The sequence below is a fragment of the Eurosta solidaginis genome, chromosome 3, assembly GCF_040869045.1.
Source record: "Eurosta solidaginis isolate ZX-2024a chromosome 3, ASM4086904v1, whole genome shotgun sequence".
NCBI lineage: Eukaryota > Metazoa > Arthropoda > Insecta > Diptera > Tephritidae > Eurosta > Eurosta solidaginis.
In genome coordinates this window covers 11,861,634-11,876,090 of record NC_090321.1, presented here as the reverse complement: position 1 = coordinate 11,876,090, position 14,457 = coordinate 11,861,634, and the positions used below count along the sequence as shown (strand labels likewise).

Below are 14,457 nucleotides of genomic sequence, written 5' to 3'. Positions count from 1 at the left end.
CTTATTCCCGAGCTTTGGCTTTGATTTACTGAAAAATATTTCTTATTTTCTACCTCACAATCTTATCGTCAATTTCCTTCACTCACTTCCACCCTCAATCCCAATCCATTTTGTAAATGGAACTTTACTAACCAGATATCGTATATCAACGTGAAGGTTTTCTAGGACGCCAGGATGGAATTGCAGATATAGTAGGAGTTTCAGATAGATTTTTCAGTGACCAGGGCGGCCGTTTTGTCTATCGAAAAACGTTACTTTGCATGTTAACAATTACGCAAATATATAATTAAGATTGGATGCACCTCTACTCAATAGTACTTGTGAATATTATTGTTATAATAAATATGTATGTCAAAAAACTCTTTTGACTTCCATATTAGCACATTTTAGTCATTTTTTTCGTAACAGATGAAACCTTGTAAAAACCACTGCTCTGCATTCCGTCGGGTTGACATGTGCTCTCAGAGAGCAGGTGACGGCCTTTCGACGTCTAACTGTCCTTTTTTGCTCCTTGCTTTTAGAAGCGCAGAGGCAGGCGCAAATTTTGATGAGATAGTGATCAGAGTCGATGCTAATGGCGTTCTAGAGGCGCTCGTATAAATGCTTCCTTTACGTCATTGTACTACTATTTCGTTGATGCATGGGTGCACGATTTATGGTGTAACATAGGGGAAAAAAAGAGCAATTTTACTGGTGTTCGTGTACTACGTTCTCGTACTTTTTCTCGTCTCTCCTCCATGTTAATAGAATTCCTCAATTTTAGAGAATAAATCGCTGGCTACATTTTTCTGGAGAATATGTGAACACACATAAGTGATATCTATGCATATACATAACACTCATATGTACCAGAGTTAGGGGTATGTTGCCGTATGTCGTATCGCTGTAGTCGTATCCCTAACGCAATCAGCTGTTTATCGTTACAATGGTAAACCAAAAACCAATTGGTTGGCTACGATACGGTTACGACCTTAGCGGCACCAATAATCGATTGCATTGATTCCCATAAGATTGGTCCAATCAGCTGTTATAAGGTTACCGATACGGTTACCGATAAAGCACCAATGTCTGCAGCTTAATGCACCAGTTTCCACTCGGTAATGCAAAAAATATCAGCCACACTCAGCCTTAGTGATAGTGAAGCTGAACATTTTTTCACTTAAACTTAAAAGCTGGACCAATATTACGTTTTACGATCGGTGATCGAAACTAATTTTTTAAATCACAACAGCTCTGAAATAGTGGATCGGAATAATGACATAATGACATACGAAGTTTCACCGTTGCATAGTTATCGTTTGAGGGAAAATGGTTTTCAATCGCTGATACAAAAAACGTAGTACCTACGAGCCCTAGTATTCAAAATATTTTCAGCTTCAGATTAGTGCATAAAACTCATTTTAGTGGAGCACAGAAAACTTCCAATCAATTAGTTTTTTATTTCTTATTACCCAGTTAAAAAAAATGTATCATTATATTTTTGTTGAGAGAAATGATGGAAACTATTATTGCAAGTGAATACTAAACCAGAAGCGAGCTTCAAGCATCGTAAAGAAATGTGTGGCAATCAGTGTTGCCCATTTTAGCTATTTCGTAGCTAGATTTAGCTATTTATTTCGACGTTAACCTACAGCAATTTGCTTTTATCTATTACCTATTTTTTTAACTTTTCTTTTTTATCGATTTACTTATTTCACCTAAGTACTTTTTTATAATTTCTCCATTTTTACACAGAATTTTGTAAGATATGGTCTAAAAAGACTTGGAAAAAAATTGTTATAACTTTGTAATACCTATTGATCTTATAAAAGCAAGGAATTCAGCATATATATGTATAAGATTCAGCCTATGAGTTAAATGAAAAGGATATTATTTTTAAAATGAGATTTAATAAAACTTTTCAGTACAATTTTATTAAAAGTATTCATGATTCTCAATAATATTTTTTTACAATTCCAATCCTAATGGAGACTTCGCAACCATTTATATTAAGAGAATGTGACACACTAGAACTTGAAATGGCAAAAAAAAATTTGAACTCTAAATCTGCAAATGCGCCAGATGGTATTTGAGGCAGATTTGTTAAGAAATATAAAGAGCTTTTAGTACCTCTAACTAAAAGTACGTTTAACCAAATTTATTAATGAATCTTTCAAAACGGGTCTATATCCTCCAGCCTAAAAGATTGGATGCGTTATTCCAATTCATAAACGGGGAAGTAAAAAATCTGTTCAAACTACCGTCCAATTACAAAACTCAGTACAATTTTATAAAAAGTATTCATGATTCGCAATAATATTTTTTTACAATTCCAATCCTAATGGAGACTTCGCAACCATTTATATTAAGAGAATGTGACACACTAGAAATTGAAATGGCAAAAAACAATTCGAACTCTAAATCTGCAAATGCGCTAGATGGTATTTGCGACAGATTTGTTAAGAAATATAAAGAGCTTTTAGTACCTCTAACTAAAAGTACATTTAACCAAATTTATTAATGAATCTTTCAAAACGGGTATATATCCTCCAGCCTAAAAGATTGGATGCGTTATTCCAATTCATAAACGGGGACGTAAAAAATCTGTTCAAACTACAGTCCAATTACAAAACTCAGTACAATTGACAAAATCTTCGAAAGCATAATTGATTGAAAGCTTTCCTGAAGAAAAATTACGTGATACATACGTATCAGTTTGGCTTTGTCGAATTCGTCCATGAAAATCTAGATCAACTAGATCAATACGTAGCGATGCTTGCAATAGATTCTATTTTATTTATTTATATCATCGAATAAAAATCGATTAAATTCAATTTAATTTTATTTTATTTCATCATTGTGTTATTTTACTTTATTCTATTTTATTTTATTTTTGTTCATTTTATTTTATGTTGTTTTATTTGTTTTTTTTTATACTCAGTTGAGCAGAGCTCACAGAGTATAATAACTTTGATTGGATAACGGTTGGTTGTACAGGTATAAAGGAATCGAAATAGATATAGACTTCCATATATCAAAATCATCAGGATCGAAAAAAATTTGATTGAGCCATGTCCGTCCGTTAACACGATAACTTGAGTAATTTTGAGGTATCTCGATGAAATTTGGTATGTAGGTTCCTGAGCACTCATCTCACCCTGTCACCCCTGGTCCACCTTTATGGCGATATCTCAAGAAGGCGGCCACCTATAGAACTAAGGCCCACTCCCTTTTAAAAAGACTCATTAACACCTTTCATTTGATACCCATTTCGTACAAACGCATTCTAGAGTCACCCCTGGTCCACCTTTATGGCGATATCTCGAAACGGCGTCCACCTATGGAACTAAGGTTCACTCCCTTTTAAATCATGATGAAATTTGGCAGGAACGTTACTCCTATTACTATATGTATGCTGAATAAAAATTAGCAAAATCGGAGAACAACCACGCCCACTTTAAAAAAAAAAAATTTTTTTTAAGCCAAATTTTAACAAAAAATTGAATATCTTTACAGTATATAAGTAAATTATGTCAACATTCAACTCCAGTAATGATATGGTGCAACAAATGCAAAAATAAAAGAAAATTTTAAAATGGGCGTGGCTCCGCCCTTTTTCATTTAATTTGTCTAGGATACTTTTAATGCCATAAGTCGAACAAACATTTACCAATCCTTGCGAAATTTGGTAGGGGCTTAGATTCTGGGACGATAACTTATTTCTGTGAAAAAGGGCGAAATCGGTTGAAGCTACGCCCAGTTTCTATACACAGTCGACCGTCTGTCCTTCCGCTCGGCGTTAACTCGATAACTTGAGCAAAAATCTATATATCTTTACTAAGCTCGGTTCACGTACTTATCTGAACTCACTTTGTATTGGTATAAAAAATGGCCGAAATCCGACTATGACCACGCCCACTTTTTCGATATCAAAAATTACGAAAAATGAAAAAAATGCCATAATTCTATACCAAATACGAAAAAAGGGATGAAACATGGTAATTGGATTGGTTTATTGACGCAAGATATAACTTTAGAAAAAAACTTTGTAAAATGGGTGTGACACCTACCATATTAAGTAGAATAAAATGAAAAATTCCTGGTCCACATTTTGGTCGATATCTGGAAAACGCCTTCACATATACAACTACCACCACTCCCTTTTAAAACCCTCATTAATACCTTTAATTTGATATCCATATCATACAAACACATTCTAGAGTCACCCCTGGTCCACCTTTATGGCGATATCTCGAAAAGACGTCCACCTATAGAACTAAGCCCCAACCCCTTTTAAAATACTCATTAATACCTTTCATTTGATACCCATATCGTACAAACATATTCTAGAGTCACCCCTGGTGCACCTTTATGGCGATATCTCGAAAAGGCGACCACCTATAGAACTAAGGCCCATTCCCTTTTAAAAAGACTCATTAGCACCTTGCATTTGATACCCATTTCGTACAAATAAAGTCTAGAGTCACCCCTGGTCCACTTTTATGGCGATATCTCGAAAAGGCATCCAACTATAGAACTAAGCCCCACGCCCTTTTGAAATACTCATTAACACCTTTCGTTTGATACCCATATTGTACAAACGCATTCTAGAGTCACCCCTGGTCCACCTTTATGGCGATATCTCGAAAAGGCGTCCACCTATAGAACTAAGGCCCACGCCCTTTTAAAATACTCATTAACACCTTTCGTTTGATACCCATATTGTACAAACGCATTCTAGAGTCACCCCTGGTCCCCCTTTATGGCGATATCTCAAGAAGGCGGCCACCTATAGAACTAAGGCCCACTCCCTTTTAAAAAAAACTCATTAACACCTTTCATTTGATACCCATTTCGTACAAACGCATTCTAGAGTCACCCCTGGTCCACCTTTATGGCGATATCTCGAAACGGCATCCACCTATGGGACTAAGGTTCACTCCCTTTTAAAATACGCATTAACACCTTTCATTTGATACCCATATCGTACAAACAAATTCTAAAGTCACCCCTGGTCCACCTTTATGCCGATATCTCGAAAAGGCGGCCACCTATACAACTACCACCACTCACTTTTAAAACCCTCATTACTACATTTAATTTGATACCCATATCGTACAAACATATTTTAGAGTCACCCCTGGTCCACCTTTATGGCAATATCTCGAAAAGAACCTGTACCTATAGAACTAAGGCCCACTCCCTTTTAAAAAGACTCATTAACACCCTTCATTTGATACCCATTTCGTACAAAGTCTAGAGTCACCCCTTTTCCACCTTTATGGCGATATCTCGAAACGGCGTCCACCTATGGAACTAAGGATCACTCCCTTTTAAAATACGCATTAACACCTTTCATTTGATACCCATATCGTACAAACAAATTCTAGAGTCACCCCTGGTCCACCTTTATGCCGATATCTCGAAAAGGCGGCCACCTATACAACTACCACCACTCACTTTTAAAACCCTCATTAATACCTTTAATTTGATACCCATATCGTACAAACATATTCTAGAGTCACCCCTGGTCCACCTTTATGCCGATATCTCGAAAAGGTGTCCCCCTATAGAACTAAGCCCCACGCCATTTTAAAATACTCATTAACACCTTTCGTTTGATACCCATATTGTACAAACGCATTCTAGAGTCACCCCTGTTTCACCTTTATGGCGATATCTCGAAAAGGCGTCCACCTATAGAACTAAGGCCCAACCGCTTTTAAAATGCTCATTAACCCCTTTCATTTGATACCCATATCGTACAAACAAATTCTAGGGTCACCCCTGGTCCACCTTTATGGCGATATCTCGAAACGGCGTCCACCTATGGAACTAAGGATCACTCCATTTTAAAATACTCATTAACACCTTTCATTTGATACCCATATCGTACAAAGAAATTCTAGAGTCAACCCTGATCCACCTTTATGGCGATATCCTTAAATGGCGTCCACCTATAAAATACTCTTTAATACCTTTCATTTGATACACATGTCATACAAACACATTCCAGGGTTACCCTCGGTTCATTTTCCTACATGGTTATTTTCCCTTATGTTGTCACCATAGCTCTCAACTGAGTATGTGATGTTCGGTTACACCCGAACTTAACCTTCCTTACTTGTTTTATTTTATTTCTATTTTTTTTCTATTTTATTTTATTCAATTTAATTTTTTTATTTAATTAATTTTTTTTTATTTTATGTTTTTCATTGTTTGCACTTTATTACTTTATATAAATCAAACCCTAAAAAGAAATAAATTTCAATTTTAAGCTTAGGTATTCAGCATGTGCTTTGTTTTTGTTAACACTTTTTGTATCAGTATTAAAAATCAAGTGTTTGCTCAGAAACTCTAATTTATATGTAAAGCGCCAAATACACGACACGAACATTTCCGCGAACATTCCCGTTATGTCATGTTTCTGCGACCTTTTCTGTCGTGTATGGTGGTGTTTGCCAGTTCTCGCAAATGTTCGCCAAAAATCAAAATATTTTAATTTTTGGCGAACATTTGCGCGAACTGTTCGTGCGTGTATGGCGAAATAGCTCATAATCGTAGTAATTTCTGAACGGAACAGACGTGCGCGGAAAAGTAAAATGGACAATAAAAAATTTCTGAGTGAATTTATTGAAATGTATAAATCTTTGCCATCATTGTGGCAAGTAAAAAGCAAAGATTATTGTAATAGAATTAAAAAGAATAATGATTATGCGACTTTAATCGAAAAATTAAAAGAAGTAGATCCTGATGCCACAAAGGATACAGTTATAAAAAAAATAAGTATTATTGTATCCCGTTTCGTTATGAGTGGCAAAATTTTTTGTAAAAGTTGGTCAAATGTTGCCTTGCTCATACGAACGTAATTTTTAATCATTTTGTGACGTGAATTCCAGTTCTTTAATAAGCTCACTTTGTCCAAGAACTGCTCGTTTTTTAAACCATTCTTTGCACCAAATTCTTTTTCTGCGATCTTCTCTCTTTTTTTTTACGCTTAATTGCCACAACGAGCAATATTGCTGCAGCACAATTGTTGTCCGTATTCATCACTGTCTGAAAGAGAACTAATGTTCGGCCAAAAGTTCGTATGGTGTATGGCCAAAGCTGCGAACAAGATTGCGGAATGTTCGCGGAAATGTTCGTGTCGTGTATTTGGCGCTTAAGTAACGTGTTTGCTTTGAGTTGCTGTGTGGTTTCGCTCATATCAAGTCTACCACGTACCTTGCTCGCACATTACGGTACAGGGTAGTGACAGAGTGGAAGCGAGAAACGTTGCTATAATATAAATATAGGTTCGGTTAGGTTGAATTGAGCACCTCACATAGACTGAATTAGTGCGTAGTGTTACCAGAAGTTTGCCCAGTCCACAAGAAAGGGGATACTGCAAACTGAACCAACTATCGCGGAATCACCCTTCTTAATATCGCATATAAGGTCCTGTCAAGTGTATTGTGCGAAAGATTGAAGCCCACTGTGAATATGCTGATTGGACCTTATCAGTGCGGCTTCAGTCCTTGTAAAGCTGGAGACATTGGTGCTTTATCGGTAACCGTAATCGGTAACCTTATAACAGCTGATTCGACCAATCTTATGGGACTCAATGCAATCGATTATTGGTGCCGCTAAGGTCGTAACCGTATCGTAGCCAACCAAATAGTTTTTGGTTTACCGTCGTAACGATAAACAGCTGATTACGTTAGGGATACGACTACAGCGATACGACATACGGCACCAACGACTCCCGCTTAAATCTACCATCGGCCAGATTTTCACAATGCACCAAATCTTGGAAAAAACCCGCTAAAAAAGAATCGACACACATCACCTCTTCGTCGATTTTAAAGTGCGTGCACACTAAGCGACGCAACACGTAGTGACAAAATATTCTTTGCATGCATTCTTATGGAACCATGCACACATAGCGACAGTCGGACGACACGACGCGACCAAAATGCCGCGAATATTTTGTGGAACGTGTCGTTACGTGTCGCGTCGCTTAGTGTTCACGCACTTTTAAAACTTCCTATATGAATTTGGTTTCCCCGCAAAACTTATACGGCTGTGCAAAATGACGTTGAGCAACACCACCACTACAATCAGAATTGGGAAGGACCTCTCCGAGCCGTTCAAAACTAAACGAGGGATGCTGCAGAAAATTAAACTAGCTGCAGAACTTAACCGCTATGGAACAATATTCTATAAAAGCGTGCAATTACTAGCATATGCTGATGACATTGATATCATCGGCCTAAACACCCGCGCCGTTAGTTCTGCTTACTCCAAACTGCAAAAAGAAGTGGTAAAGATTGGTTTGATGGTGAATGAGGACTAAACGAAGTACATGCTGTCATCGAGCAAAGAGTTAGCGCATAAGCGCCTTGGCAACCACTCTACTGTTGGCAGCCATAATTTCGAAATAGTAAAAGACTTCGTTTATTTGGGAACCAGCATCAACACAAGCAACAACATCAGCTCTGAAATACAGCGAAGAATCACTCTTGCCCATAAATGCTACTTTGTGCTAGGTAGGCAATTGAAAAGTAAGGTCCTCTCTCGGCAAACGAAAATCATACTCTACAAGTCACTTATCGTACCCGTCCTGCTATATGGGGCGGAAGCATGGACCATAGTACAGGTTTACAAGTATGATGGGTATGAGAAGGAAATAATTCCTTTCTCTTTCTAACACACTGCAGTTTGACACTGCACGAAGTGTCAAAATTACCGGGGTTGCTGTCGTAAAAGCGACGCAGGGAAATAAAAAAGGAGCGGAATATCAGATATGGGTTGCTGTGATGGTAAATTTTTTTGAACGAATTTAGTATGAAAATGTAGTGCACCTATATGGGTCCTATAGAAAATTATGCGAAAGTCTTGAATTGGGGTATCTGAGGACGCGTAATTATTCCAGTATTAAGAATACAAACACAGGTGCTAAGTTTGTCTACCCGTTCAAAAGTTCTCCGCGAAAAACAGTTTGAAACCGAGGTCGACTGCAATAACCCGTCCAAAAATGTGGAAAGAGAAATGAAAAGACTCGTTTTGTCCTGTTATCAATGGTCCAAGGCAAAAAGTATTCGAATTATTGGAAGCGAGGCAAAAACGCGTCTATTAATACCTCCCCCGACGGTTTTGGTCGTGTTTTAGCAATCGTCCCCGGTAATAAAGTATCACAATTTATTAATTAAAACTGTCCAAAACGTATGGATTTTAAAGAGAGATGTAATTAAGTGCTCGTTTGAAAGTAAATAAGGATATTTCTTTGTAATTTTACAATAAAAATTTTAGGCAGTTTTCGTTAGCAGCTACTACACTTTTCTTGGACCTAAGAAGTACAACAGTGCCAAATAGCATCCACAAAAGGAACGAACAAGAACAAGCATTTTATCAGGTGAGCGTGGCTGTGCATGTGCGCGCTGCTACATATCCTACTTGTAGACCTGTACTATGGCATGGACCACGACAACAGCGACTGGCGCGCCTTGTTGGACGGCCATAACTATTTAAACGGTTAAGCGCCAATTAAGTAAGTAAGTACGTAGGTTCGATCAGCTGTTTTATCTGGTTATGGTTTTATACTTATAAGTCACCATTAATTGGCCCTTATTGCTGAACACAAGCAACTTGGTGCCCGTCCGCTTTCCTCGTCACCCACTTTTCGTCAAGTAACGATTTCCAGTCACAAAAGTATTTGTTTGTAAACAGCGACTTATGGCAAATTGTAAAAGTTGTCACAGTGTTAAATATATGAAAATAAAAATTGCTTCTCGCCTAGGATAGCTTATAGCGAGTACTCGCCGTCAGCCTTACACTTTTATACATTCTCTAGTGCCCCATACAGTACATATACCAATATACACACTACGCCTGCATTAACATTCTACATATATGTATCCCCCATTATAGAATACCACTTACAAATAATACACTTACACTTACGCTTATGCGCACTCACATTTTCCGATATCGTGTAAAAGTAATTAATGTAAGTGTAATGTACTCAAAATTTAGTGCACTACCCCCAACTATGATATGTACATACATATATTCATATCTTTGTTTATGCAATAACAACAAGCACATTAGTGTATAATTATTCAAAACTCCAAATGTCAGATGTTCATCGGAGGACGCCCTTGGTTGCGCACTTATTTAAATACATGTGTGTGTAGATATGCATTTTCTATAATTGTTCTATATTTACGTACATTTGTATGTAATATTAAATGCATACATATAATTCGTAATTTTTGTGATATGTATATCTTACAAAAACTTGTATATACCAACAACAATGATACTATGCTAACAGCGAGCACACTTTTTTTCACGGGCAAAATTTTGAAATGCTTATACACACACATCCACATGCATACACACATACATACCTTTTTTAATACATTCGGCGTTATACTTTATATAAATTAGTTATTTATTGTAACGATATTAAATATTATTAAAACAACTTTTCAATTCTACGTTTAACACAAAACTGATAATGCTGAGAAGCGCATGAGTAACACTAAAGAATTTTCTACTGTATATAATTTAAAATAATGGTATTCGTGATATTGGTTTCTTTTGCATATTTGCTTATTGGTATGTCCATGCGTGGATTCATGCCGCCGGTTTAAGGATTTATTTGTTTAATGCTAACGTTAAACTATTAGTAAATTTATCATTTAATGTTAGTGTCAATATATACATACATATATAAATTCAATAAATAAATGTTCTTATGTAAATACGTTCATTTTAATACAATAAATATGTGTGTATGCATGTATGTATGTGCGTGCATACTACAAATATGTTTGGTTAGTTTTTTTACATATATACATAAGCATACAAATACACATTTTTCGTATCTCATTTAACATTTTCCAGAGGAACTAGGCAGGTACTTAAAAAATGTTGTATGCCTTAAGACTTCTCTAAAATTTTTACAAAAAAAAAAATAATATGACTTATATGAACTGGGGTTATGTTCAGTAAATAAGAGTTTTGAAGTGTACACTTTTCATTGTATGAAAGAAAAGTATACATTCCAAAACTGATACTTACTGAATCTAGCCTCTGTACTGTTAAAAAATCTAACTTCCATAAATCAATGTAGTTTTTGAAAATATTTTTTCCGATAAAACTAACTCAAAAAGTAATTTATGTACAAATGTAGGTAGTAGGGCTGTGAACTGCATCCGGATTTTTCAACTATCCGGATAAACCGGATATCCGCTGTTCGACTATCCGGATACGTAAACGGAAAATCCGGATATCCGTATGTCCGGATACTGGAATATAAAAGTTGAATATCTGCATATCAGAATTGAACGAAGCAAATATCGAAAAATTATTCACAAAATATGTTTGTAGATTATTAAATTAACGTCAAAAATTAAAAAGCTACAATTTTACAAACAAGTGAAAATAAGAACAGTGCCATTTCTTTATATTGTGAAAATACGCTGTTAATTGATTTAAATGCCCCACGAATTTATTGTTATTAATGTTAAATAAACATACATATATGGTACATCAATTTGTTGCTTTAACTGGATATCCAAAAATACGGATATTCATAAATCCGCATCTTCATAAATCCGGATATCCGGATAGCTTCACAAACGAATATTAACCGGGTATCCATTCCGTCCGGATTTTATCCGTATCAACGGATATCCGCATGGATACCCGGATATGCGGATAGTCCCAGCCCTAGTAGATAGGTTCTAGAGGTTTACGCCGATCACTTTATCGGCGGCGGCGGCGTAGGCTCTATTATACTGGCGGCGGCTGCGTGGACGGCGCGCCGGCGAACGCCGGTGTTCTTACTTTAAAAAGCTTGATTTTTCTATTTAAAAAAATAATATTTAGGAAAGGTTTTGTCTGTATGCATTGAAGGAAATCAACGTGTTGTCCGTTTCGGAAAGATCCGGGGTTTTTTCCTCAAGATCTCGCAGACCGTTCAAAAATTTTCAGGAGTAGCTCCTTGCGGAGGAATTGTTCCTCGTTCACTTACTCCAGAGAGGCTTCGAACCTAACCCCGGTCTTTGAAATTGGTACTGCTGCGTCTGCTGAAAAGAAATAGAGATACATAAAATAGTCACACTTTTGTCTGTATATGTCGTTTATAGCGTAGTTTCACCTAGGGTTGACTCCTAGTAATCGTCGCGAACAAAATGTCTTTAAATCATTTGTGGCGCCTTGGCGGTCACGCACGAAGGCGACTTACGGTTGCTATTAATGGTCTATTAATACTCATTACTCTCGTGGCACAGGGCGCCTCCAGTTTTTTCGGCTGTTTTTAAGAGCTACAATTCCCGATGTGCGAACAGTAACAATCCCCACCAGTCGCTACCTCGCCTCCTGACGATCACACCATATGCCAGCACAGAAGCTATAGGACTGCGACTTCGAACTCATACCTTCGTCGACGTCACTTTCCTAGAAACTCTAGGCGTAGCTCCGAAGACTTTCCACCGGATGCTTTTGTTGAGCTATGCTTCCGAGCTACACCAGAGAAGCACCTTGAAACGTTAGGGAGTGACTATTCGGCCAAGGATACCGCCCTCGTCTAAGTGGATGTCATTGCGGAATGGGTGAAAATCGTACAATCCTCGGTGCATCTACATAATTAAAATTTTACAAGGACCCTGTATAAAATTTTTTAAATGTAGACCAAAGTTTACAGACGTTTGTGTTCACAACATTGATTTCAATAGTCTTCGTTAAATCCAAACGATATTGTAGGGTGAAAATCGACCGATTTTATGTTGAAAGATGTTAACCGTTGTTTTCCGACCTTATATGTAAGAGCTCATTATGGATGACAGCGTAGCTTCAGACTAATTTGACTGTCCACCTCGTTAGGGTAGTAGCACATATGGTCATAAGTTCGACTGTCTTGGGAAAGCTTTTACTTCACCACTTTGAGTGTTCTTGCGAAGGACAAAGCCTCACCTGGTAGATATACATATGTGCCTACTTATTCACATTTGTAAAAGGAGCCGAAACGTGTAGGTGATATTTAAACTTGGTGGATAGACTATAATCGATGTGATTCACTCCAAGGGACTAGTTTTGGATAGGGCCGCCAACTTTAGGAAATGTCAAACCGGGAGACTTGGGTGTTGAAGGATGAAATGTGAAAATCAAAATTAACAGTTCAGACGCTATTGTATAGTTTCGCAAATAAACAACAGATGTTTGAATGTAAGTCCAAGTGATTTTTCAAACCCTTTTCATACGTAAATATATATCCTCAACTTAAGTATGAGGTAAGAATCATTTCAAAGGGGTGTTTATGCCCCTAAAACCTATTTAAGGATTTTGCGTCACTGATTTCGCTTATTCTTTCAGCCAATCGCAATATAATTTTTTTTTAATCGGCACTTTTTGGGTATTTTGCTTTTTTTAACAACTTGAGGACAATTTGAAAACATGTTCGCCGTGGGTCATTTTATTTGAATTCATTGTTCATTATAAATTTTTTGAAAAAAAAAATATTGCAGTGAGCATATAAATTTATTATATAACTTTTCTTTTAGTGTTTTGTTTTAATAACTTGGCGAATTGGGTGATGCAAAGTCCGTGTTAAGCTAGCATTGAAAGTGCCTGTTTTTTTAAATAGCTTTTGAACGGTTAGAAAGAGTTAAATTTCGCAATTAGTTTCTTATAACTGGCAGTGATGGGCATCCGTTGATACCACTTTCGACCATATCCGACCAATTTTCGACATGAAGAATAAATGGCCTAAACAGTCTTAAACGAGCAAATATAGTAACGCGCCGGACGCCGCCGTTGCCGCACCGATATTTTTGACATTCGGCGGCGGCGTGCGAAAAACGACCAAAATCGGCGGCGGCGGCGGCGTATATCTCTAATAGGTACCTACGCATGGTAAAGAATGGCCAGGTTTTTCCTGTGGATAAGAAACCATCTTCTAGTGATACCTTATGTTTTGGCTGTGTTATTAAAATTTTCTTACAGCTTGTATAAGGTTCAAAAATCTAACTTTTTCTTGATAATGTTATCTTTTTTCATAACTTGTATGCTATGCTGTGCCTAGCTGCAGTATAGGTAAATTAATTTGGTAGAGGTGACATATGGTCTACAGTCATAACGCCAATTGACCTTATGACCACTTCAAATGGACACAAAGTCAATTGAAGTTATAACCATATGAAATGGTCACGGCGTAAAACTTCAAATGGTTACAATGTCAACCATTCTGATGATTATGAGCATCCTGCTCCTCCAAACTGGCGCACTCTTTTTCCTCAAATGACCATAATATCAATTATTTTGTTTCGCACCTCAAAATTTTAACATGTTAACAACTGCTGAAGCGAAATTGTTTTTGTCCTAGCGGGTTAGGGGGCTTATAATATACCCGTGGTGGGTATGCCTGTCGTAAGAGGCGACTAAAACACCAAATTGATTCAAGTGGTTGTGTAGCGCAACCCTCTCAAGGGG

General features: G+C 37.1%; 1 protein-coding gene across 3 annotated transcripts in view; it reads right to left on the bottom strand.

The window, feature by feature from the left end:
• The window catches only part of kcc (solute carrier family 12 member kcc), a 95,551-nt gene extending 84,992 nt beyond the window's left edge, over window positions 1–10,559 (bottom strand). The window contains exon 1 of one of the 3 annotated variants that reach the window (XM_067770814.1): window positions 10,371–10,559. The gene's annotated coding sequence lies outside the window, so the exon portion shown is untranslated. The remainder of the gene's footprint in view (window positions 1–10,370) is intronic. The other 2 variants (XM_067770804.1, XM_067770815.1) reach the window with 2 other exon arrangements.
• Between the last annotated feature and the right edge of the window lie 3,898 nt (window positions 10,560–14,457).